Source organism: Hordeum vulgare, chromosome 3H, assembly GCF_904849725.1.
Source record: "Hordeum vulgare subsp. vulgare chromosome 3H, MorexV3_pseudomolecules_assembly, whole genome shotgun sequence".
Classification (NCBI taxonomy): Eukaryota; Viridiplantae; Streptophyta; class Magnoliopsida; order Poales; family Poaceae; genus Hordeum; species Hordeum vulgare.
This window is the reverse complement of record NC_058520.1, coordinates 384,686,429-384,711,287: the sequence shown is the minus strand read 5'-3', so window position 1 is coordinate 384,711,287 and position 24,859 is coordinate 384,686,429.

Here is a 24,859-nt window from a genome sequence, read left to right as displayed (position 1 = left end):
GGTATTGTTGGATTGAAGCGGCTTGGACCGACATTACTCGTACGCTTACGAGAGACTGGTTTCATCGTTACGAGTAACCCCGTTGCTCAAAGATGACTAGCAAGTGTCGGTTTCTCCAACTTTAGTTGAATCGGATTTGACCGAGGAGGTCCTTGGATGAGGTTAAATAGCAACTCATATATCTCTGTTGTGGTGTTTGCGTAAGTAAGATGCGATCCTACTAGATACCCTTGGTCACCACGTAAAACATGCAACAACAAAATTAGAGGACGTCTAACTTGTTTTTGCAGGGTATGCTTGTGATGTGATATGGCCAACGATGTGATGTGATATATTGGATGTATGAGATGATCATGTTGTAATAGAAAATATCGACTTGCACGTCGATGGTACGGCAACCGGCAGGAGCCATAGGGTTGTCTTTATACTAACGTTTGTGCTTGCAGATGCGTTTACTATTTTGCTAGGATGTAGCTTTAGTAGTAATAGCATGAGTAGCACGACAAACCCGATGGCAACACGTTGATGGAGATCATGGTGTGGCGCCGGTGACAAGAAGATCGTGCCGGTGCTTTGGTGATGGAGATCAAGAAGCACGTGATGATGGCCATATCATGTCACTTATGAATTGCATGTGATGTTAATCCTTTTATGCACCTTATTTTGCTTAGAACGACGGTAGCATTATGAGGTGATCTCTCACTAAAATTTCAAGACGAAATTGTGTTCTCCCCGACTATGCACCGTTGCTACAGTTCGTCGTTTCGAGACACCACGTGATGATCGGGTGTGATAGACTCAACGTTCACATACAACGGGTGCAAAACAGTTGCGCACGCGGAACACTCGGGTTAAGCTTGACGAGCCTAGCATGTGCAGACATGGCCTCGGAACACATGAGACCGATAGGTCGATCATGAATCATATAGATGATATGATTAGCATAGGGATGCTTACCACTGAAACTATACTCAACTCACGTGATGGTCGGACTTGAGCTAGTGTAAGTGGATCATGAACCACTCAAATGACTAGAGAGATGTACTTTTTGAGTGGGAGTTTAGCAAATAATTTGATTAAGTTAAACTCTAATTATCTTGAACATAGTCTAAGTCCACTTTGAATATATTTGTGTTGTAGATCATGGCTCACGCGACAGTCACCCTGAATTTTAATATGTTCCTAGAGAAAGCTAAGTTGAAAGATGATGGAAGCAACTTTGTAGACTGGGCTCGTAATCTTAAGCTAATCTTACAAGCTAGGAAGAAGGATTATGTCCTTAATGCTGCGCTAGGAGATGAACCACCCGCTACGGCTGATCAGGATGTTAAGAACGCTTGGTTAGCACGTAAGGAGGACTACTCAATAGTTCAATGTGCAGTCTTGTATGGCTTAGAACCGGGACTTCAACGTCGCTTTGAGCGTCATGGAGCATTTGAGATGTTCCAGGAGTTGAAGTTTATCTTTCAGAAGAACGCCCGGATCGAGAGGTATGAGACCTCCGATAAGTTCTATGCTTGCAAGATGGAGGAAAACTCGTCTGTCAGTGAACATGTGCTCAAAATGTCTGGGTACTCAAACCGTCTAGCTGAGCTGGGGATTGAACTCCCGCAAGAGGCTATCACTGACAGAATCCTTCAATCATTGCCGCCAAGCTATAAAGGCTTTGTGTTGAACTACAACATGCAAGGGATGAACAAGTCTCCCGGCGAGTTGTTTGCGATGCTGAAAGTCGCAGAGTCTGAACTCCGTAAAGAGCATCAAGTGTTGATGGTGAATAAGACCACTAGTTTCAAGAGAAACAGCAAAGGCAAGAAGGGTAATTCGAAGAAGAGCGGCAAGCCTGTTGCCAATCCGACGAAGAAGCCCAAAGCTGGACCTAAGACTGAAACGGAGTGTTACTATTGCAAGGGTATGGGTCACTGGAAGCGCTATTGCCCCAAGTATCTGGCAGTTAAGAAGGCGGCCAAAGAAAATCAGGTATATTTGATATACATGTTATTGATGTGTACTTAACCGGCTCTCGTAGTAGTGCCTGGGTATTCGATACCGGTTCAGTTGCTCATATTTGCAACTCGAAACAGGAACTGCGGAATAGACGAAGGCTGGCGAAAGATGAAGTGACGATGCACGTAGGAAATGGTTCCAAGGTTGACGCAATCGCCGTCGGCACAGTTTCACTTCAGTTACCATCAGGATTAGTGATGAACTTAAATCATTGTTATTTAGTGCGTGCGTTGAGAACGAACATTATATCTAGATCTTGTTTATTGCGAGACGGTTACTCTTTTAAGTCAGAGAATAATGGTTGTTCTATTTCTATGAGTAACATCTTTTATGGTCGTGCACCTAATGTGAGAGGATTGTTCATATTGAATCTTGATAGCGATACACATATACATAACATTGATACCAAAAGAGTTAGAGTTAACAATGATAGCGCCATATTTTTGTGGCACTGCCGCTTAGGTCATATTGGTGTAAAGCGCATGAAGAAACTCCATGCTGATGGACTTTTGGAGTCACTTGACTTTGATTCACTTGACACGTGCGAACCATGCCTCATGGGCAAGATGACTAAGACTCCGTTCTCCGGAACAATGGAGCGTGCAAGTGACTTGTTGGAAATCACACATACCGATGTGTCTGGTCCGATGAGCATGGAGGCACGCGGCGGATATCGTTATTTTCTCACCTTCACTGACGATTTGAGTAGATATGGTTATGTCTACTTGATGAAGCACAAGTCTGAAACATTTGAAAAGTTCAGGCAATTTCAGAGTGAAGTGGAAAATCATCGTAACAAGAAGATCAAGTTCCTACGGTCTGATCGTGGGGGTGAATATCTGAGTTTCGAGTTTGGTACTCACTTAAGACAATGTGGAATTGTTTCACAGTTAACACCGCCTGGAACACCACAGCGTAATGGTGTGTCCGAACGTCGTAATCGTACTCTATTAGATATGGTGCAATCTATGATGTCTCTTACTAATTTGCCGTTATCGTTTTGGGGTTATGCATTAGAAACAGCTGCATTCACTTTAAATAGGGCACCATCAAAATCCGTTGAGACGACACCATACGAACTGTGGTATGGCAAAAGACCAAATTGTCGTTTCTTAAAGTTTGGAGATGTGATGCTTATGTCAAAAAGCTTCAGCCTGAAAAGCTGGAACCCAAAGAGGAAAAGTACGTCTTCATAGGTTACCCAAAAGAGACAGTTGGGTACACCTTCTATCTCAAATCCGAGGGCAAAGTGTTTGTTGCTAAAAACGGAGCTTTTCTCGAGAAGGAGTTTCTCTCGAGAGAATTGAGTGGGAGGAAGATAGAACTTGACGAGGTTGTCGAACCTCTCATCCCTCTGGATGGTGGTGCAGGGCAAGGGGAAACCTCTGTCGTTGCAACGCCGGTTGAGAAGGAAGTTAATGATGATGATCATGAAACTCCAGTTCAAGTTTCTGTCGAACCACGCAGGTCGATGAGACCACGTGCTGCTCCAGAGTGGTACGGTAATCCCGTCTTATCAATCATGTTCTTAGACAACAATGAACCTGCAAATTATGAAAAAGCAATGGTGGGCCGAGATTCCAACAAATGGCTATAAGCCATGAAGTCCGAGATAGGATCCATGTATGAGAACAAAGTGTGGACTTTGGAGGTACTACCTGAGGGCCGCAAGGCTATTCAGAACAAATGGATATTTAAGAGGAAGACGGACGCTGACGGCAATGTGACCGTTTATAAAGCTCGACTTGTGGCAAAGGGTTTTTCACAAGTTCAAGGAGTTGACTACGATGAGACATTCTCATCCGTAGCGATGCTTAAGTCCGTCAGAATCATATTAGCAATAGCTGCATTTTTCGATTATGAAATCTGGCAGATGGATGTGAAAACGGCGTTCCTTAACGGTTTCCTTAAGGAAGAGTTGTATATGATACAACCCGAAGGTTTTGTCGATCCTAAGAATGCTAACAAGGTGTGCAAGCTCCAGCGATCCATTTATGGACTGGTGCAAGCATCTCGGAGTTGGAACAAACGCTTTGATGAGGTGATCAAAGCATTTGGGTTTATACAAGTGGTTGGAGAATCTTGTATTTACAAGAAAGTGAGTGGGAGCTCTGTGGCGTTTCTAATATTATATGTGGATGACATATTACTGATTGGAAACAACGTGGAGTTTTTAGAGAGCATAAAGGATTACTTGAATAAGAGTTTCTCTATGAAGGACCTAGGAGAAGCTGCTTACATTCTAGGCATTAAGATCTATAGGGATAGATCAAAACGCTTGATAGGACTTTCACAAAGCACATACCTTGATAAAGTTTTGAAGAGGTTCAAAATGGAACAGTCCAAGAAAGGGTTCTTGCCAGTTTTACAAGGTACGAGATTGAGTAAGACTCAGTGCCCAGCAACTGATGGAGATAAAGAGCATATGCGCTCCGTCCCCTATGCTTCAGCTATAGGTTCTATCATGTATGCAATGTTGTGCACTAGACCGGATGTTAGCCTGGCCATAAGTATGGCAGGTAGGTTCCAGAGTAATCCAGGAGTGGATCACTGGACAGCGGTCAAGAACATCCTGAAGTACCTGAAAAGGACTAAGGAGATGTTTCTCGTGTATGGAGGTGACGAAGAGCTCGCCGTAAAAGGTTACGTCGATGCAAGCTTTGACACAGATCCGGACGACTCTAAGTCGCAAACCGGATACGTATTTATTCTTAATGGGGGTGCGGTAAGCTGGTGCAGTTCCAAGCAAAGCGTCGTACCAGATTCTACATGTGAAGCGGAGTACATGGCTGCCTCGGAGGCGGCTAAGGAGGGTGTCTCGATGAAGCAGTTCATGACGGATCTTGGAGTGGTGCCAAGCGCACTGAATCCAATAACCTTGTTCTGTGACAACACGGGTGCCATTGCCTTAGCAAAGGAACCACGGTTTCACAAGAAGACCAGACACATCAAACGACGCTTCAACCTCATCCGCGACTACGTCGAGGGAGAGGACGTAAATATATGCAAAGTGCACACGGATCTGAATGTAGCAGACCCGCTCACTAAACTTTTTCCACGGCCAAAACATGATCAACACCAGAACCGTATGGGTGTTAGATTTATTACAATGTAATCCACATGATGATGTGAGGGCTAGATTATTGACTCTAGTGCAAGTGGGAGACTGTTGGAATTATGCCCTAGAGGCAATAATAAATATAGTTATTATTATAATTCCTGTATCAAGATAATCGTTTATTATCCATGCTATAATTGTATTGACTGAAGACTCATTCACATGTGTGGATACATAGACAAAACATCGTCCCTAGCAAGCCTCTAGTTAGTCAGTGTCTTCTGATTATGAACAAGGTGTTGTTGCTTGATAACTGGATCACGTCATTAGGAGAATCACGTGATGGACTAGACCCAAACTAAAAGACGTAGCATGTTGATCGTGTCATTTTGTTGCAACTGTTTTCTGCGTGTCAAGTATTTATTCCTATGACCATGAGATCATATAACTCACTGACACCGGAGGAATACTTTGTGTGTATCAAACGTCGCAACGTAACTGGGTGACTATAAAGATGCTCTACAGGTATCTCCGAAGGTGTTAGTTGAGTTAGTATCGATCAAGACTGGGATTTGTCACTCCGTGTGACGGAGAGGTATCTCAGGGCCCACTCGGTAATACAACATCAAACACAAGCCTTGCTAGCAATGTGACTTAGTGTAAGTTGCGGGATCTTGTATTACGGAACGAGTAAAGAGACTTGCCGGTAAACGAGGTTGAAATAGGTATGCGGATACTGACGATCAAATCTCGGGCAAGTAACATACCGAAGGACAAAGGGAATGACATACGGGATTATATGAATCCTTGGCACTGAGGTTCAAACGATAAGATCTTCGTAGAACATGTAGGATCCAATATGGGCATCCAGGTCCCTCTATTGGATATTGACCGAGGAGTCTCTCGGGTCATGTCTACATAGTTCTCGAACCCGCAGGGTCTGCACACTTAAGGTTCGATGTTGTTTTATGCGTATTTGAGTTATATGGTTGTTTACCGAATGTTGTTCGGAGTCCCGGATGAGATCACGGACGTCACGAGGGTTTCTCGAATGGTCCGGAAACAAAGATTGATATATAGGATCACCTCATTTGATTACCGGAAGGTTTTCGGAGTTACCGGGAATGTACCGAGAATGACGAATGGGTTCCGGGAGTTCACCGGGGGGGCAACCCACCCCGGGGAAGCCCATAGGCCATGAGGGTGGCGCACCAACCCTTAGTGGGCTGGTGGGACAGCCCAAAAGGGCCCTATGCGCCAAACAAAAGAAAATCAAAGAGAAAGAAAAAAAAGGAGGTGGGAAGGAAGGGAAGGACTCCCACCCACCAAACCAAGTCCAACTCGGTTTGGGGGGGGGAGCCTTCCCCCCTTGGACTCGGCCGACCCCCTTGGGGCTCCTTGAGCCCCAAGGCAAGGTCCCCTCCTTCCCACCTATATATACGGAGGTATTGTGGCTGATTTAAGACGACTTTTCCACGGCAGCCTGACCACATACCTCCACGGTTTTTCCTCTAGATCGCGTTTCTACGGAGCTCGGGCGGAGCCCTGCTGAGACAAGGTCATCACCAACCTCCGGAGCGCCGTCATGCTGCCGGAGAACTCTTCTACCTCTCCGTCTCTCTTACTGGATCAAGAAGGCCGAGATCATCGTCGAGCTGTACGTGTGTTGAACGCGGAGGTGCCGTCCGTTCGGTACTAGATCGTGGGACTGATCGTGGGATTGTTCGCGGGGCGGATCGAGGGACGTGAGGACGTTCCACTACATCAACCGCGTTCTCTAACGCTTCTGCTGTACGGTCTACAAGGGTACGTAGATCACTTATCCCCTCTCATAGATGGACATCACCATGATAGGTCTTCGTGCGCGTAGGAAAATTTTTGTTTCCCATGCGACGTTCCCCAACAGTGGCATCATGAGCTAGGTTCGTGCGTAGATGTCTTCTCGAGTAGAACACAAAAGTTTTTGTGGGTGGTGATGTGCGTTTTGCTGCCCTCCTTAGTCTTTTCTTGATTCCGCGGTATTGTTGGATTGAAGCGGCTTGGACCGACATTACTCGTATGCTTACGAGAGACTGGTTTCATCGTTACGAGTAACCCCGTTGCTCAAAGATGACTGGCAAGTGTCGGTTTCTCCAACTTTAGTTGAATCGGATTTGATCGAGGAGGAAAACTTTTGTTTCCCATGCGACGTTCCCCAATAGGTTCCTACACTAGGATTCTCCTGGGAGCACTACCAGGCTGCGCAGGCCCCGCCGGAGGAGATTATAGATGGTGTCTTGTTCCACACGAGGGCCGATATGGTGATCAAGAGCTTTTGGTTAAGTTATCCTTTTGCACAATCTAAAATTAACAATATAGCTAATTATGGTACTAATCGGTGTTTTCACGTTTGATTGCAGACCTTCTATAGGTGTCAGGATGGATATGAGGAGGAGGCGGCCAAGGTTCTTGAGGCCGAGTGTAGGTGGTTACTATAGAACTTACGCCACGAGGCTCGGCCGTAGGCTATTCGAGACTACTACGCCACGCGTGGTATTAAGAAGCAGAAGAAGGATTGCCGCGGAAAGTTTCTGAAGAAGGAGCAATACATGAACGTAATTACCTATTCTTAAGTCCTTCTACGTAGTTTTCTTGATTTCATTCATAGGCGTAGCGCTCAAAATTCTTTCTAATAACTTACAGGTGCCCCGAGATGGTGTGCGGATAAGATGGATTGTTGGGAGGCATTGGTTGATGAGTGGTGCACAGGCAGCTGGCGAGCCGTCCACGAGAATGCGAAGGATCGGCGTAGCCAAATGGTTGGTGTGCCACACCATCAAGGCAGCGCCAACTTACTTCAGTTCGGACGAAACTGGGTATGTGATTTGCTTCATGATTCATGCAATTCATTCTTCATGCTAATATTTTGTTCCTCTCTTTTAGGCGCATCACAATAAGACGGAGATGCCACACTTGTACGACCTTTATGGCATGGCCCATACTGCCTCGTACAAGAAGGAGAAGGCATTCTCTGAGTCTGACCTGGATGATCCAAATAACTTCACCAACATATCATCCCACCACAAGCTCATGACATACAGGGACACGGGGAAGGCTACGAAAGGGGATGACTTTAACCCGAGCCAGGAACCTTTGGATCCGGAGCTGGTGATGATATCTTTTGGCGGGAGGCCCCATGGCTCGATAGCCATTGGAGATGGGATAATACGTTGTCCACTCACTCTCCCGGAGATAAAGGCGCGCCAGTCGAGCTGCTGTCCTGAGATAACGCGTCGTCCACGGCCAGTCGATCTTGCCATCGAGGTTAGTTGTACGGACTAAGAAAACTTTCATCCATTTCATTATGTGTGTCACCATAGATCATTACTGTGGTAACCAGGAATGGTGTTTCAGGCTTCTCTTCAAAAAGAGAGAGCGGCAAACCAGGCTGCTCTTGAGAAAGAGAGATTGGCAAGCGAGGCTGCTCTTCAGGCTCCACTTGATGAGAGGGACCAGACCACGGCACGATTGACTCAGGAGGAGAGGGCCCGGAATGAGGTGGGTCAACGGGCCCTGTACGAGCTTTTTGTGGTAAGTTTTTTTTCACATTAGCCAAATCATGTGTGTAATGTCTGTTTCATTACTAACTAATACGACCCACTCTTCAGGGTCTGTGCGAGAAGAGCGGTCAAGTCCCTCCGCCGATGCCCGTCTTCTCTTTAATTGGCACGGTGAGTTTCATTATAAAGTAGTATTAATAATTGAGTGTCATCATGCTAATTGAGACATTGCAAAATATCTTTTCTGCAGAATAACTCCCAAGCGTCATCGCACGACCCTTCTCCAGTTGTGTCTCCTCCTTGATGACTACTACGGTAAGTTTCTCTTCTCCTCTTTCATATTCTCCTTGCCTTAATTTCCCCAACAATGACATAATTAGCCCATTTAGCTCCAAAATGCCATAATAACCTCAAAATGGCATAAGAACCTTGGTTAGCTCATTAATATTATATACTTAGCTTGTTTTCCTCTAAAATGGGATAATTACCCATTTAGCTCCAAAAAGACATAGTTAGCTAATTGAGCTCCAAGAAGAGGAGAAGAGGAGAAGAAATAGGAAAAATTAAAAGAAAGAATAAGAAGAAGAAGAAGAAGAAGAAGAAGAGAAGAAGGAGAAGGAGGAGGAGGAGGAGGAGAAGGACTAGAAGGTCCTTGGCCTTCTAGTCCTTCTCCTCCTCCTCCTCCTTCTCCTCCTTCTTCTTTATTTCTTCTTCTTCTTCTTCTCCTCCTCTTTCTTCTCCTCTTTCATATTCTCCTTGTCTTAATTTCCCCAACAATGACATAATTAGCCCATTTAGCTCCAAAAAGACATTATAAGCTCAAAATGGCATAAGAACCTTGGTTAGCTCATTAATATTATATACTTGGCTTGTTTTCCTCTAAAATGGGATAATTAGCCCATTTAGCTCCAAAAAGACATAGTTAGCTAATTCAGCTCCAAGAAGAGAAGAAATGAAAAGGAAGAACAAAAAGAAGAAGAGAAATAGAAGAGAATGAGAAGGAGAAGAAGGATAAGGAGAAGAAGAAGAGAAGAAGGAGGAGGAGGAGGAGAAGGAGGAGAAGGCCAAGGACCTTCTAGTCCTTCTCCTCCTCCTCCTTCTCCTCCTTCTTCTTTATTTCTTCTTCTTCTCCTCCTCCTCCTCTTTCATATTCTCCTTGCCTTAATTTCCCCAACAATGACATAATTAGCCCATTTAGCTCCAAAAAGACATTATAAGCTCAAAATGGCATAAGAACCTTGGTTAGCTCATTAATATTATATACTTAGCTTGCTTTCCTCTATAATGAGATAATTAGCCCATTTGGCTCCAAAAAGACATAGTTAGCTAATTGAGCTCCAAGAAGAGGAGAAGAGGAGAAATGAAAAGGAAGAACGAAAAGAAGAAGAGAAAGAGAAGAGAAGGAGAAGGAGAAGAAGGAGGAGGAGAAGAAGAAGAGAAGAAGAAGAAGGAGGAGGAGAAGGAGGAGAAGGCCAAGGACCTTCTAGTTCTTCTCCTCCTCCTCCTTCTTCTCCTCCTTCTTCTTTATTTCTTATTCTTCTTATCCTCCTCCTCTTTCTTCTCCTCTTTCATATTCTCCTTGCCTTAATTCCCCAACAATGACATAATTAGCCCATTTAGCTCCAAAAAGACATTATAAGCTCAAAATGGCATAAGAACCATGGTTAGCTCATTAATATTATATACTTAGCTTGTTTTCCTCTATAATAACATAATTATCCCATTTAGCTCCAAAAAGACATAGTTAGCTAATTTAGCTCCAAGAAGAGGAGAAGAGGAGAAATGAAAAGAAGGAAGAAGAAGAAGAAGAGAAGAAGAAGAGAAGGAGAAGGAGAAGAAGAAGGAGGAGGAGGAGAAGAGAAGAAGAAGGAGAAGGATGAGAAGAAGGAGAAGGAGCCCTCCTTCTTCTCTCCTCTTTCTTCTCCTTCTTCTTCTCTTCTTCTTTTTTCTTCTTCTCCTCCTCCTTCTCCTTCTCCTTCCCCTCCTCCTCCTTCTCCTCCTCCTTCTTGTTTTTCTTCTCCTTGTTATCTTCTTGCTTCGTCTCTTTCTTCTTCAATTTAGCTTATTTGTCATATATATGTTGTTGTTGTTCTTTTTCTGACTTTATTATTCCCATTTTGCAGATTGGATGTACTACATGCATGGAAGCTGGCATTGATGGAGTGCTTTAGTTCTAGTTTTCATTTGAGTTGATGAACAATGTGGAATTATATGTATATGTATATATGGATGAACAGTATATGTGGAACTATATGTATATGTATATATATGGATGAAACTTTGTGCTATGAATATGTGTCGTGACCTATATATGTGCTATGAATTATATATGCTATGTATATGTATATGTGTTGTGACCTATATATGTGCTATGTATATGTATATGTGTTGTGAAAGAAACAAAAAAACAAAACTGTGACAATATGGGCTCTTTGCCGTCTGCAAGCTAATGGCAAAGGCCTTTGCCATTAGCTGACCGAGGGCAAAGGTGCCACGTGGCGCCCAGCTGTGCAACCTGGGCAGTAGCAGCTGGCCATATAGTCTCTTTGCCTCTTGCTTCCTGGGGGGCAGACGACAAAGAAGAGGGCACAGGGGAGGGGGAGGAGGGGTAGGCAGACGGCAAAGAGTTGTGGGGGGAGGTGGAGGCAGACGGCAAAGAGTGGAGGGGGGAGGAGGTGGAGGCAGACGGCAAAGAGTACAGGGAGAGGAGGTGGAGGCAGATGGCAAAGAAGAGGGCAAGGCAGACGGCAAAGCCTCCGTTAGCCCCTAACGGAGGCAACGCCTATCGGCTGCCGTCTCGACTTCTTTGCCGACTGCACTTATGAAAAGCTGACAGCAAAGCTCTTTGTCGTCCGCTTCGGTGAGGCTGACGGCAAAGAAGCTACAATGTCGTCATAGGCTGACGCAGAATTTTTGCCGATAGGAGTTTTCTTTGTCGTGTGTGTATTACTCTTTCCCGTCGGTGGATTACTCTTTGCCGTCTGTGATGGCAAACGGCAAAGAAGCTAATTCCTGTAGTGATAACCATACAACAACACAACATTTATTTAGAAAACTCGAAAGAGTCTTGCATAATATGTTCATACAGGTAGGCGTCACACGACCCGACACTCAAGTTATACATGTAGAGTCATACAAACCAAGCGGAAGCATAAAAGCTGTCTGAGTACAGACAGTTGAAAGGAAAAGGCATAAAGCCTCACTATCTACAGATCCCTTCTCAAAGGGGCCAGGTCGTAGCTGGGACACCAGCTACTCGTCATCATCGAGGTCTTGATAGAACCCACATGTTGGCTCATGGGTATCCTGTGCAACATTTATTAAGCAAACATGAGTACAAAAGTACTCACCAAGACTTTAGAACATATCTATCTACTCATAAACACGTATCAATAAAGGGGTTGTGGTGTTTCATGCAGCAAGCCAGCTTTGACTCTTGGCTAGACTAAACTACAATTTTAAATAGTTTTAAACAACTTGATAAGTCGTACACGAGTCCACTACCACCACAACAATACACTATCATGGACTCATTTCCGTCTCCCTACGGAAATGCCATACATGATACTCACACTTATCTTGATACTTTTATGGGTAGCCATTAACGTTGTCTATGAACAACATATGTCTCCAAGTAGTCCATATCCGCGGACGCGGCTATTCGAATAGATCATAACCCTGCAGGGGTGTATTCTTAACACACGCTCTCGCCACTTATCGACATGTGCACGTCATGCACCTCGGCAACCTTCAAGCGGAAGCCCAGCGAGGGCGTCGGCCACGACCGTTAACCATGCTAATACCTAGTCCAGGTTTATCGCCTATTTGAGAGTGAACCCGCTCGGAAGTCCGACCGAGGTTTCCGCCACGGCCCCAAACGAAGCCCACCATCCAGGTGCCACTTGGTACACCCTGCCACTGCCTATCGCATCATAGCCCGCCTCTAAGGTCAGCACTATGCACGGCCTCCAGCATGACTATAAACACCAGAAACTACTTGCAACTCCTGGACCGAGTACTAGGCGATTAATAAGTCGAGCAGGGTCATATTTCAGGGCCCAGCATGTGGTAGTAACTAGTCTTGTATTACATACACGGAACTCAGTTCCTAAGGACGATTCCAATGAAACAAACCGCCATGTACTCCTACATAGCCTTTCATCGGTACCTTCACCAAATCAGGTTCCACACTTATTCTTTGTCACTAGAACACATTCATCCATTCCTGTTCATCACCCAGATGAAACAGACCTGACACAACTCTAAGCATAGCAAGCATAGCGGAATAAGACACATCATGGCTCAAGCAACTACCAGGTATGCTAGGTTGCAAGGTTTGGCTATTTACTGTGACAATGACATGTCATGCAAAGGAATAGGTTCAGCTACCGAAGTAAAGCATTTGAAATATTTTGTCCTAATGTAATAAGTGGGAGCAGGAGCAGGAACATGGGATTTTATCGGGATGATCAAAAGGATGTTTGCCTTGTTGTTCAGTAGATGGATTAAATCCGTCAGTCGGATATTCGGACGTATCCGGAAGGGCAGAGCCTACCGAGAGAATAACAACAATCAATAACATTCATATGCAACAATATGATGCATGATCATGGCATGAAATGAAATGTAGCATGAGCTAGTGTGGCTATCAAACCTTTGCGTTGATGCTGATTTGAATTCAATTTCAAATACTGTTTAAAATGGGACATTTATTAAATTCCTTTAATTAATTTGACCTGATGTTGTTTCATAACTTTGTTTGTCATGCATGAAAATAGCACCATTGTGTTCATTGAATTTTTTTGATCAATTTGCATATATTATTTGTCAAATTTGGAGTTATATTTAATTTTCTATGAATTTCCTAAGTTTTGCACTTATTCTGGAATTGTTATAAAACAGAAATAGTATTACTGCATCAGTATGACATCAGCAGTCAGTCTGGCCGTTGAAAGTCAAACCTGACCAGTGGGACCCACTGGTTAGTGACTCTGGCTAGATTTTAATTAAACTTTATGTTAATTAGCTAGTTAACAGAGACTGGCCCACATGTCAGTGACTGATTAGGGTTTTAATTAATTATTTATTTTTATTAATCTTAAACTTAACTACTCAGGGGCTGGTCCCACCTGTCATAGGCCCAGGCAGGTCAAACCCACCGGCGCATGGGTCAAACCCACCGGCGTTGAGCCGCCGGTGGCTCCAGGGACGGTGGAGGGCATCGGAAATGCTCCTCCAGCGACCAAATGAATGGCGGAAGGCACTAGAAGAAAGGCCACTCATCCGTGAGTCCATTTTGGCTAGTCTCAGGGGTTGAAACAACTGGAGCTGACGTCGGCAACGAGCTCGGCGGCTGCCGGAGCTCGGGCAACATCGAGATCATCGAAACAGGGGGCAAAGGGGGCGGGGTTTGGCTCCTACAGCATCTACACGATGCACTGAAGCTGATGGTGTTCTCAGATGGACCAACCCATCATCGGAACATTACCGGCGACGAGCTCCCGCGGCGGATCTCATCGGGCTCCGGTGGAATCTGGGGCGCTAGGGCACGGAATCGATGGGGAAAAGAGGGGGAAACCATCCTGAGCTCACAGGGGTTGCAGAGACGTCGAGAGCGGGCTCAGGGACGCACGGGAGAGGGAGAACGACGGCGGTGAGCTTCGGTAATCCGACCAGGAAGACGACGACGTCAGGCCGATGCAGGGCTCGAGAGCTTGCTTTATTTGGCGGGGATGACGTGTTGGACGAGGCGGAGAGAACGGCGTGCTTGGGGAGGCTTGCGGAGGCCAGAAACGACGGCGAGCTCGAGCTCAAGCTCGGCTCTAATGGCGGCCGAGAGAGAGGGGCACAGAGGAGCGAATGAGGAGAGGGAGAGAGCTGGAATGGGGTGCGGGGGCTTATCCCTTCGCGGCCAGTGCGATGGGGAGGCCAGGCACACACCCAGGTGCGTGGCCGCACTGGAGAGAGCGGCGCCCACCTCCTGCTGCCGACTGGCGAGGGAAAGACGACAGACGCGAGCTGGGCTGGGCCAAGGTAAGCGTTAGATAACTCTTTTCCATTTCCTTTCTTTTCTGATTTCTGTTTTAACCTTTCTGAATTTTGTTTCATTTTATTTTTGGCTCGAGACTATTTCTAAAATAGTGAAAATAATGTTGGGGTGTTATTTGGAATATTTCCAAACCCAAATAAAGAATTCAAAATATTTGAAATCGCATATATGGTTGATTTAAGTGGATTTTGTGTTTTAAATAAAATGCGTAAAGTATTTTCAAAAAGAAATCCACCCCTGAATCATTGTTTCCACTATTTATCAAAAATGATGGACTTTTATGAAGACCATTTTGGGTTCATTGATTTATCACAAGTTTTGAATTGGGTTGAATATGGAAGTGCTAGGGTTTATCTTTGATTTCTGTTTTCATTTTTAATGCAAGAATAAAACATGAGCAAAATCTTGCTAGTGACCAAAGGGTAGCTAGGGGTGTGACACAAGGTCTATGGCGTAGGGACCTGGACTCAGGCCAAAACGAGCACACAAACCAGCAACACGCAGATCAATTACAAGTTTAACATGTATGCTCACAACAGTAGTTTTGACAGGAGTGAAGACGCAATAATTTGGGCACAAATACTAATATCAAGTCCAAGTATCACCATTAAACATAATGTCTTCAAGTCCAACAACAATTTAAGTAATAGTAACAAGTCCAACATGACAGGCCCATAAAAGTTCAACATCGCCAAATACTAGGTTAACATGCCCATGACATAAAAGTTCAACATGGACACATACTACATAGCCACCAAGTGCCCACATCACTTTCCTCCTTTCTTTGAGCACCACTCGTTAACAGTTGTCTTGCGGCGAGGAGGGAGCTCTTTTTGGAATGAGTCCGGACAGAATGGATCCCTAGGAGGGTGAGAAAGCCCTTTTACTTAGGTAACCGGTGCATCCATCATTTGTGACATATTCATATCCTCTGGACCCTCATCGAGCGAGTCCACCTCATCCTCCTCACATTCATCAACATGCCTAGAAGAACCACCGACATGGCTAGTAGTAGCACCGGCGTGGATAGAAGAACCGGCGGCTCTACTTGCATGCACTGATGTGCTAGGAGCATGCACATCAATCCTGGCAGGGCTTGCGCACCCGAGCATGGTGACTTGCCTCCGACGGTGTTTCATGAAGCGTTGCGACAACAACAAAGATAGAACCATCTTGAGTACAAAAATAGGGCAAGGCATTCGATGCTTACTTTTGGCGTTTCCCTCAATAATGTATCACACTCCACGGTGTAGGGGTTATATACAAGTGCATTAGAGCCTTTGATGATACTTCTATTAAGCTCAAAAGCCCATAGATTCAACAAAAGCTCAAAAGTCTAAAACTAAGCTACAAAGAATGCTTCAAATAAGTTCACAGGACTTACCACTATGTCATTCATGGGTGCGTACTCCCTATGTGAACATTGTGTAATTCTCACCATGGCTTCATACTCATCGCTCTAGTACGCATCTGCCTCCACTTTTGCGAGATCTGTGTCGGTCCACCTAGGTCTTAAACGTACCTGAAATCCCCTCCCATTTTCATACCACTTCAGATGTGTTTCTTTGTATTCCCTCCTGTCCGACATTTCCATACCATTCTCTATGGAACCTAGCCTCTCATTCCACATATGGACATACCTACCATGGTGTTGTCCCCAATCAATCACCTTCTGATGAGTCTTCTAGCTATGACTGCACAGAACAAGAACAATAAAGAATAAGAAACAAATTAAGACTGTGCAGTATTGCTTAACATAGATTCGGTCAGGTAACTCATAGGTGAAGCTCCAATCCACCATGCTTGCTTGATACGGTGGGGTGTGTTGCCTTACACCAAATTGCAATGCCACTTGATGGTGTAGATGCCACTCAACAGCATAAATGCATATCAGAGGGCACCTGATCCGCCAAAGATTGGTGTCCCTCGTACGCATTTGGTTCAATGGAAAAACCCCTTTGGGCCTCATAAGGCCTCCATTAACCTCTAAACGAGTTGCTTAGTTCGTCCAATGCATTCCATGAAAGCTCGTAGAAATGAATGAATCGCTATACCTGACGATGTGTGAGGTTATCCATATCATTGATGAAGCTCTTGTACAAAGTCTTTGACTTGTTTCCAAACATTCTAACCTTGTCCCAAGTGAATGCCATAATGGGGAGTCGAAAGGGGTCTTGTTCTTCATCAAGGCCTACCCACGGATTCGATGAATCATCCTTTTCAATACGCCCAACCGACAAACGCTTCCACATCCAAATCGAGAGGCCTCACATACATCCACCCATGCATGGTTTTTGCTAGTTTTCCTACAAGCATCATCAAACTACGAACCACCAATTGTTTAATTATTAGCTTCACACAATTAATGAAAACATACTAACATAAATAAATGAGTATTGTCATAATTTTCTAGCTATCGGTATAAGTAGGCGAGCCTAGCAGACCCCAAGTTGTACTTCCCTTCCTAGTCAGACGGTAAATGAAGATACATCCAAGGAGCAACATCTCCAAAGCAGTCTAAATAAACCACCTATGATGGGAGATGCCACACGCACTCTCGCGAATACTGCTTCACGGTCTACTCGTTGGCATCTTCTGTGCATCCCGACCTATTATCCTCAAGCAAATTGATAGGACACTGTTTATGTTGTTGCCAACCTTTCCCCGAAGAGTAAGACAACGAGAGAAATCACCAATGAGAGCGGTAACCCTCTAATGCCACTTCTTGTTGCCCACTCATCCAGTGAGATGTTGGCCGTAGATGGGAATCCTTCTAATCATGCCAAAGTCCTCGAGCATCGCCGTCATCTCACCACAAGGAAGATGAAAATTCTGTGTATGCGGCCGGTGATGACCCACAAGTATAGGGGATCAATCGTAGTCCTTTCGATAAGTAAGAGTGTTGAACCCAACGAGGAGCAGAAGGATCTGATAAACGGTTTTCAGCAAGGTAATAACTGCAAGCACTGAAAGTAGCGGTAACAAGTGATGGTGTAGTGAGGTGAAACGTAGCAAGTGAAAAGTAACAAGTAACAACTAACAAGTAATAGCAACGGTGCAGCAAAGTGGCCCAATCCCTTTTCAAGCAAGGGACAAGCCTGAACAAAGTCTTATAGGAGGAAAAACGCTCCCAAGGACACACGGGAATTTCTGTCATGCTAGTTTCATCATGTTCATATGATTCGCGTTCGTTACTTTGATAGTTTGATATGTGGGTGGACCGGCGCTTGGGTACTGCCCTTACTTGGACAAGCATCCCACTTATGATTAACCCCACTCGCAAGCATCCGCAACTACGAAAGAAGAATTAACACAACGTCTAACCATAGCATTAAACTAGTGGAGACAAATCAGCCCCTTATGAAGCAACGCATAGACTGGGGTTTAAGCTTCTGTCTCTCTAGCAACCCATCATCTACTTACTACTCCCCAATGCCTTCCTCTAGGCCCAAATATGGTGAAGTGTTATGTAGTCGACGTTCACATAACACCACTAGAAGAAAAGGCAACATACAGCATATCAAAATACCGAACGAATACCAAATTCACATGATTATTAATAGCAAGACTTATCCCATGTCCTCAGGAACAAAAGTAACTACTCACAAAGCATAATCATAATCATGATCAGAGGTGTAATGAGTAGCATCAAAGATCTGAACATAAACTCTTCCACCAAGTAATCCAACTAGCATCAACTACAAAGAGTAATCAACACTACTAGCAACCTTACAAGTACCAATCGGAGTCGTGAGATGGAGATTGGTTACAAGAGATGAACTAGGGTTTAGAGATGAGATGGTGTTGATGAAGATGTTAATGGTGACGAGTCCCCTCCGATGAGAGGAGTGTTGGTGATGACGATGGCGACGATTTCCCGTCTTGCCGGAGCTCTAGATTGGTTCTGCTCAAGTTCCGCCTCGTGGCGCCGGAGAATCGACGAAAAAGCTCTGCCCTGATTTTTTTCTGGATGAAACCCTTCATATAGCAAAAGAGGGGGCCAGTGGGCCACCAGGATGCCCACAAGCCCTGTTGTCGCGGCCAGGGGGGTAGGCCGCGGCCACCAGGCTTGTGGACCCTTGGCAGCTCCCCTCTAGCACTTCTTTCGCCCAGTATTTTTTATATATTCCCAAAAAATTCCACGTTGATTTTCAGGGCATTTGGAGTTGCGCAGAATAGAGGACTCAGACTTGCTCCTTTTCTAGTCCAGAATTCCAGCTGCCGGTATTCTCCCTCTTCAAATAAACCTTGCAAAATAAGAGAGAAAGGGCATAAGTATGGTACCACAAAGTATAATAACAGTCCATAAAGCGATAAATATCAACATGAAAGCATGATGCAAAATGGACGTATCAACTCCCCCAAGCTTAGAGCTTGCTTGTCCTCAAGCGAAAACCAAGATCCATAAACATGTCCACATGTTTAGGGATGAAGGTGTCGATAAAACATAATATGGACATGAGGGCATCATGATCACACATAGAACAGCAATACATCATAAAGATTCTTATGGGAAAGTAACAATTCCTTCACAAAGCAAAGTATGAATCAAAAACCTTACCGAGAAGTAGCCAACAACAGTCCATAGTCATTGAAGCAATTGCAATTTATCATAACATCAGAAAGAGCCAAATAAGAGCTTGTAAAGCAAATCCACATACTCAATCATCTCTTTTGTTTTCCACAATTGTTACAACTCACGTGGTACTCATGGTATCAAAGTTTCAGTTGGACACAGAGAAAGATAGGGGCTTATAATTTTGCCTCCCAACCATTTACCTCAAGGGTAAAGTCAACAATAATAAAGCATAAGTACTCATCTCCAAGTTGATATATGAATATAGATCTTTCCCAAGCATATGACGGTAGCCAAGATAAAGGTGAAATAAGGAATTGGTGAAGATCACCATGACTCTCACAAGGACAAAAGTAAAGGTACAAGATAGGCCCTTCGCAAAGGGAAGCAGAGGTTGTCATGCGCTTTTGAGGTTTGGATGCGTGTCCTCTTAGTGCGCACGAACGTCACTTTATATTGCCTCCTGTGATAAAGAACTTTATTATGCAGTCTGTCGCTTTTATGTCTTCCTCATCACAGGTTCGTATAAATCTTATTTTCCACACACTAATAGATTATACATATTAGAGAGCAATTTTTATTGCTTGCACCGATGACAACTTACTTGAGGGATCTTATCCAATCCATAGGTAGGTATGGTCGACACTCATGGCAAAACTGGGTTGAAGGTTTATGGATGCACAAGTAGTATTTCTACTTAGTACGGAAGTTTTGGCTAATATGAGGTGGAAGAAATCATCACATGCTAAGGGATTTCTAGACATATAACATTGTTTGGAACCAAGCAAACACAATTCATTATGTTGTCTTCCTTGTCCAACATCTACTTCTAAGCATGTAATAGTTTGGTGAGTGCTCACAATTATAGAAAGTGTCTAAGATGATATATTTATATGTGAACCTCTCTTTCCTTATTACTTTTGATTAATTGCAACAATGACTGGGGTCTATGTTGGTCTATTCTCAACAAGTTCAATCATCATACTTGTTATATGTGAAGCTATCACTTTCCATAAGATCATCTCATGATCTTTCATGCTATCGTTCTTTTCATACTTTTGATCACGGCACAAAACAAAGCCCTTGACTAAGATACTCTTTATTATATAGCTCGCAAGCTCGAATACATCGGGGGAGACACAGGGCAAAAGAATCAAACTAAACACTAAAGACTTATTCCACTAAGAGAAGAAATAAAAACTGAAAAGGAAAGAACTAAAACAAAGGTAAAAGCAAAAGATATAAAGGTGATACGATACCAGGGCAACTCCCCCAAGCTTGGCACAAGCCAAGGGATTTGCCCATACCAATGGTTAGTTGTCTTCCTTTGGTGGTGATGGTGGTGGAGTATTTGCCTCCGATTCCAAGAGAGCTATCAATCTTTGATTTATACCTTGGAGATCTGCGACATGATTCTCCAGCAAAACAACTTCACGAGAAAGGGAAATATTGCGAGCACGAGTTGTTTCACAAAACCTCAAGAGTTCAATCAATGATGGAGACAACATGTGGAGGAAGGGTTGGAGAAAATCCACTCCTTCAACGTCTTCAATGTTGAACATAGGTTGAACTTCCTCCCTAGCTTGGGTTTTCTCCTTAGCTTTGTCCCTGGCTTCCGTGACTTCTACTCTTTTTAGATCAGCATCTACTTCTTCATGAACTTGAGGGAGATTATTCTCCCCAGCAGATTCCTGAGACATCTTTGCTCTAAATCTGCGGCAGACAAGAGGCTCAAAACGAAAACAGAGGAAAACTGCGCGATACGGAGATCAAAACCCTCGTGCGTATATATAATGATTTTTTCTGTACCAGAAGGAGTGCTCCGCAAGAAAACGGAGTCCGGGAGGCACACGAGGTGTCCACAAGCCATGTAGTCGCGATCAGGGGGGCCGCGGCGACCAAGCTTGTGGCCACCTCGTGCGCTCTCCGGACTGCTTTTTATTTTTCTATTTTTCCATAAATTCCAAAACGGAGAAAATTTCCTACTGGAAAAGTTTTGGAGTCCAATTACTTACCAAAACACATACCCCTTCGTTTTCACAGTCTCGAACAGGCTGATAAACATACCTTATGTACTCCTCTGGAGTTATGATGTTGATGATATTGGTCTCAACATTTATGGGAGTACCAGAGATATAGTGCTTGATTCTTTGCCCATTTACCACTCTCAGAAAATTACCTTCCATGTTATTGATTTTGATGGCACCGGAACGATATACTTCCTCGACAACGTAGGGACCTTCCCATTTAGAGAGAAGCTTGCGTGCGAAGAATCTTAAGAGAGAATTGTATAGCATGACATAATCACCTACATTGAACTCACGTTTTTGTATTCTTTTATCGTGCCATCTCTTAACCTTTTCCTTGAACAACTTGGCATTCTCATATGCCTGGGCCCTCCATTCACCTAATGAGCTGATATCAAACAACCGCTTCTCACTGGCAAGTTTGAAATCGAAGTTGAGGTCTTTGATTGCCCAATAAGCTTTGTGTTCTAGCTCAAGAGGTAAATGACAGGCCTTACCGTAAACCATTTTATACGGCGACATGCCCATGGGATTCTTATAAGCAGTCCTATAAGCCCACGGTGCATCGTCAAGTTTGCTAGAGCAATTCTTCTGAGATCTATTGGCAGTCTTTTGTAAGATCAATTTGATCTCCCTATTACTCAACTCCACTTGACCACTAGACTGAGGATGATAAGGAGATGCAACTCTATGGTTGACATCATACTTAGCGAGCATCTTGCGGAAGACACCACGAATGAAGTGTGAACCGCCATCGGTCATCAGATATCTAGGGACTCCAATTCTTGGGAAAATGACTTCTTTAAGCATCTTAATAGAGGTGTGGTGATCAGCATTTCTAGTGGGGATAGCTTCTACCCACTTAGTGACGTAATCAACAGCATCTAAGATGTTAGTATACCCATTGGAACTCGGGAAGGGTCCCATATAATCAAAGCCCCAGACATCAAATGGTTCAATGATAAGTGAATAGTTCATAGGCATTTCCTGACGTTTACTGATGTTCCCTATTCTTTGGCATTCGTCACAAGACAAGACAAACTTACGGGCATCCTTGAAGAGAGTGGGCCAATAGAAATCTGATTGCAATACCTTATGAGCAGTTCTATCTCCAGCATGGTGTCCTCCGTAGGCTTCGGAATGACACTTCTGCAGGATCTGTCCCTGTTCATGTTCAGGCACACAACGTCTAATAACACCATCTACTCCTTCCTTATAAAGGTGAGGATCATCCCAAAAGTAGTGTCTCAAATCAAAGAAGAATTTCTTCTTTTGCTGGTAGGTGAAACTGGGTGGTATGTATTTGGCTACGATATAGTTTGCATAATCAGCATACCACGGTGCACTATGTGAAGTGCGGATGACATTCAATTGCTCATCAGGAAAGCTATCATCAATAGGTCGTGGGTCATCAAGGACATTCTCTAGCCTGGATAAGTTATCTGCTACAGGGTTATCAGCACCTTTTCGGTCAAGAACGTGCAAATCAAATTCCTGTAGCAGGAGAACCCATCTGATTAGCCTAGGTTTAGCGTCCTTCTTCTCCATAAGGTACTTAATAGCAGCATGATTACAGTGAATAGTGACTTTGGAGTCAACTATATAAGATCTGAACTTTTCACATGCAAACACGGCTGCTAAAAATTCCTTCTCCGTAGTGGCATAGTTTCTTTGGGCACTATCTAGAGTTTTACTAACGTAGTGAATAACATTCAACTTCTTGTCAACTATTTGTCCTAGAACAGCACCAACAGCATAATCACAAGCGTCGCACATGATTTCAAAGGGCAAGTTCCAATTAGGTGGTTGAACAATAGGTGCGGTTATCAAGGCCTTCTTAAGTATTTCGAAAGCTTCCTCACAATCCTCATCAAAAACAAAAGGAACATCCTTCTGCAAGAGGTTGGTAAGAGGCCTAGAAATCTTAGAGAATTCTTTAATGAACCTTCTATAGAAACCAGCATGACCTAGGAAACTTCGTATACCTCTGATATATGTGGGGCAAGGCATTTTCTCAATTGCATCAACCTTAGCCTTATCAACTTCAATGCCTTTCTCAGAGATTTTGTGTCCTAAGACGATGCCTTCATTAACCATGAAGTGGCACTTCTCCCAGTTCAAGACGAGGTTGGTATCTTTGCATCTCTGTAAGACTCGATCAAGGTTGCTGAGGCAATCTTCAAAGGAAGAACCGTAAACGGAGAAATCATCCATGAAAACCTCAACAATCTTTTCACAAAAGTCAGAGAATATTGACATCATACATCTTTGAAAGGTGGCAGGTGCATTGCATAAGCCAAAAGGCATACGTCTATAAGCAAAGGTACCAAAGGGGCAGGTGAAACTGGTTTTCTCCTGATCAGACTGTGCAACAGGTATTTGCGAGAAACTTGGGTAACCGTCTAGAAAGAAGAAGTGTGTGTGTTTAGATAGCCTTTCTAGCATTTGGTCGATAAACGACAAAGGATAATGGTCTTTCCTGGTTGCCTTGTTCAGTTTCCGGAAGTCTATCACCATCCTATAGCCAGTAATAATCCTCTGTGGGATTAGTTCATTCTTATCATTAGGAACGACGGTGATACCTCCCTTCTTGGGTACGCAATGCACTGGACTTACCCAATCGCTATGAGCAACAGGATAAATGATTCCTGCTTCCAGAAGCTTTAATATTTCTTTTCTCACGACATCTTTCATCCTAGGATTTAATCTCCGTTGATGATCAGCAACTGGCTTAGAATCAGGATCGGTTTTAATCTTGTGCTGACATAGAGTGGGACTAATACCCTTAAGATCATCAAGATTATATACAATAGCAGCACAGTGCTTCCTCAAAGTTTCTAATAACTTCTTCTCTTCGTGATTCGAGAGGTGAGCACTAATAATAACAGGATATATCTCCTTCTCATCAAGATAGGCATACTTAAGAGTATCTGGTAACTGATTTAGCTCGAACACAGGATCACCCTTTGGTGGGGGAGGATCCCCAAGCAGTTCAACAGGAAGATTATTCTTAAGAATAGGATATTGTTCTAAAACAATTTTATCTATCTCATCTCTTTCATCCATATGCATATCATTTTCATGCTCAAGGAGATATTGCTCCAAAGGATCCGTAGGGGGCACGGCAATAGAAGCAAGAGCAATGATTTCATCCCTATCAGACGACTCTTTTTCATGGGGGTTGTCTACCAAACTTGGAGAAGTTAAATTCATGAGACACACCCCTGAAACTAACAGTGACAATCTGTTTAATGCAATCAATATGGGCATTGACAGTGTTGAGAAAGGGTCTACCAAATATGATGGGACAAAAGCTATCTTGTGCAGTAGGAAGGACGAGGAAATCAGTAGGATACTTCGTCTTACCACACAGGACTTCTACGTCTCTCACAATTCCCACAGGGTAGATAGTGTCTCTATTAGCTAGCGTAATAGTGACATCAATGGGTTCTAACTCAGCAGGTGCAATCTCATCTTTGATTTCATCATAAAGGGACCGGGGTATTGCACTAACACTAGCACCCATATCACATAAACCATGATAACAGTGATCTCCTATCTTGATAGAAACAACGGGCAGGCCAACTACAGGTCTGTATTTGT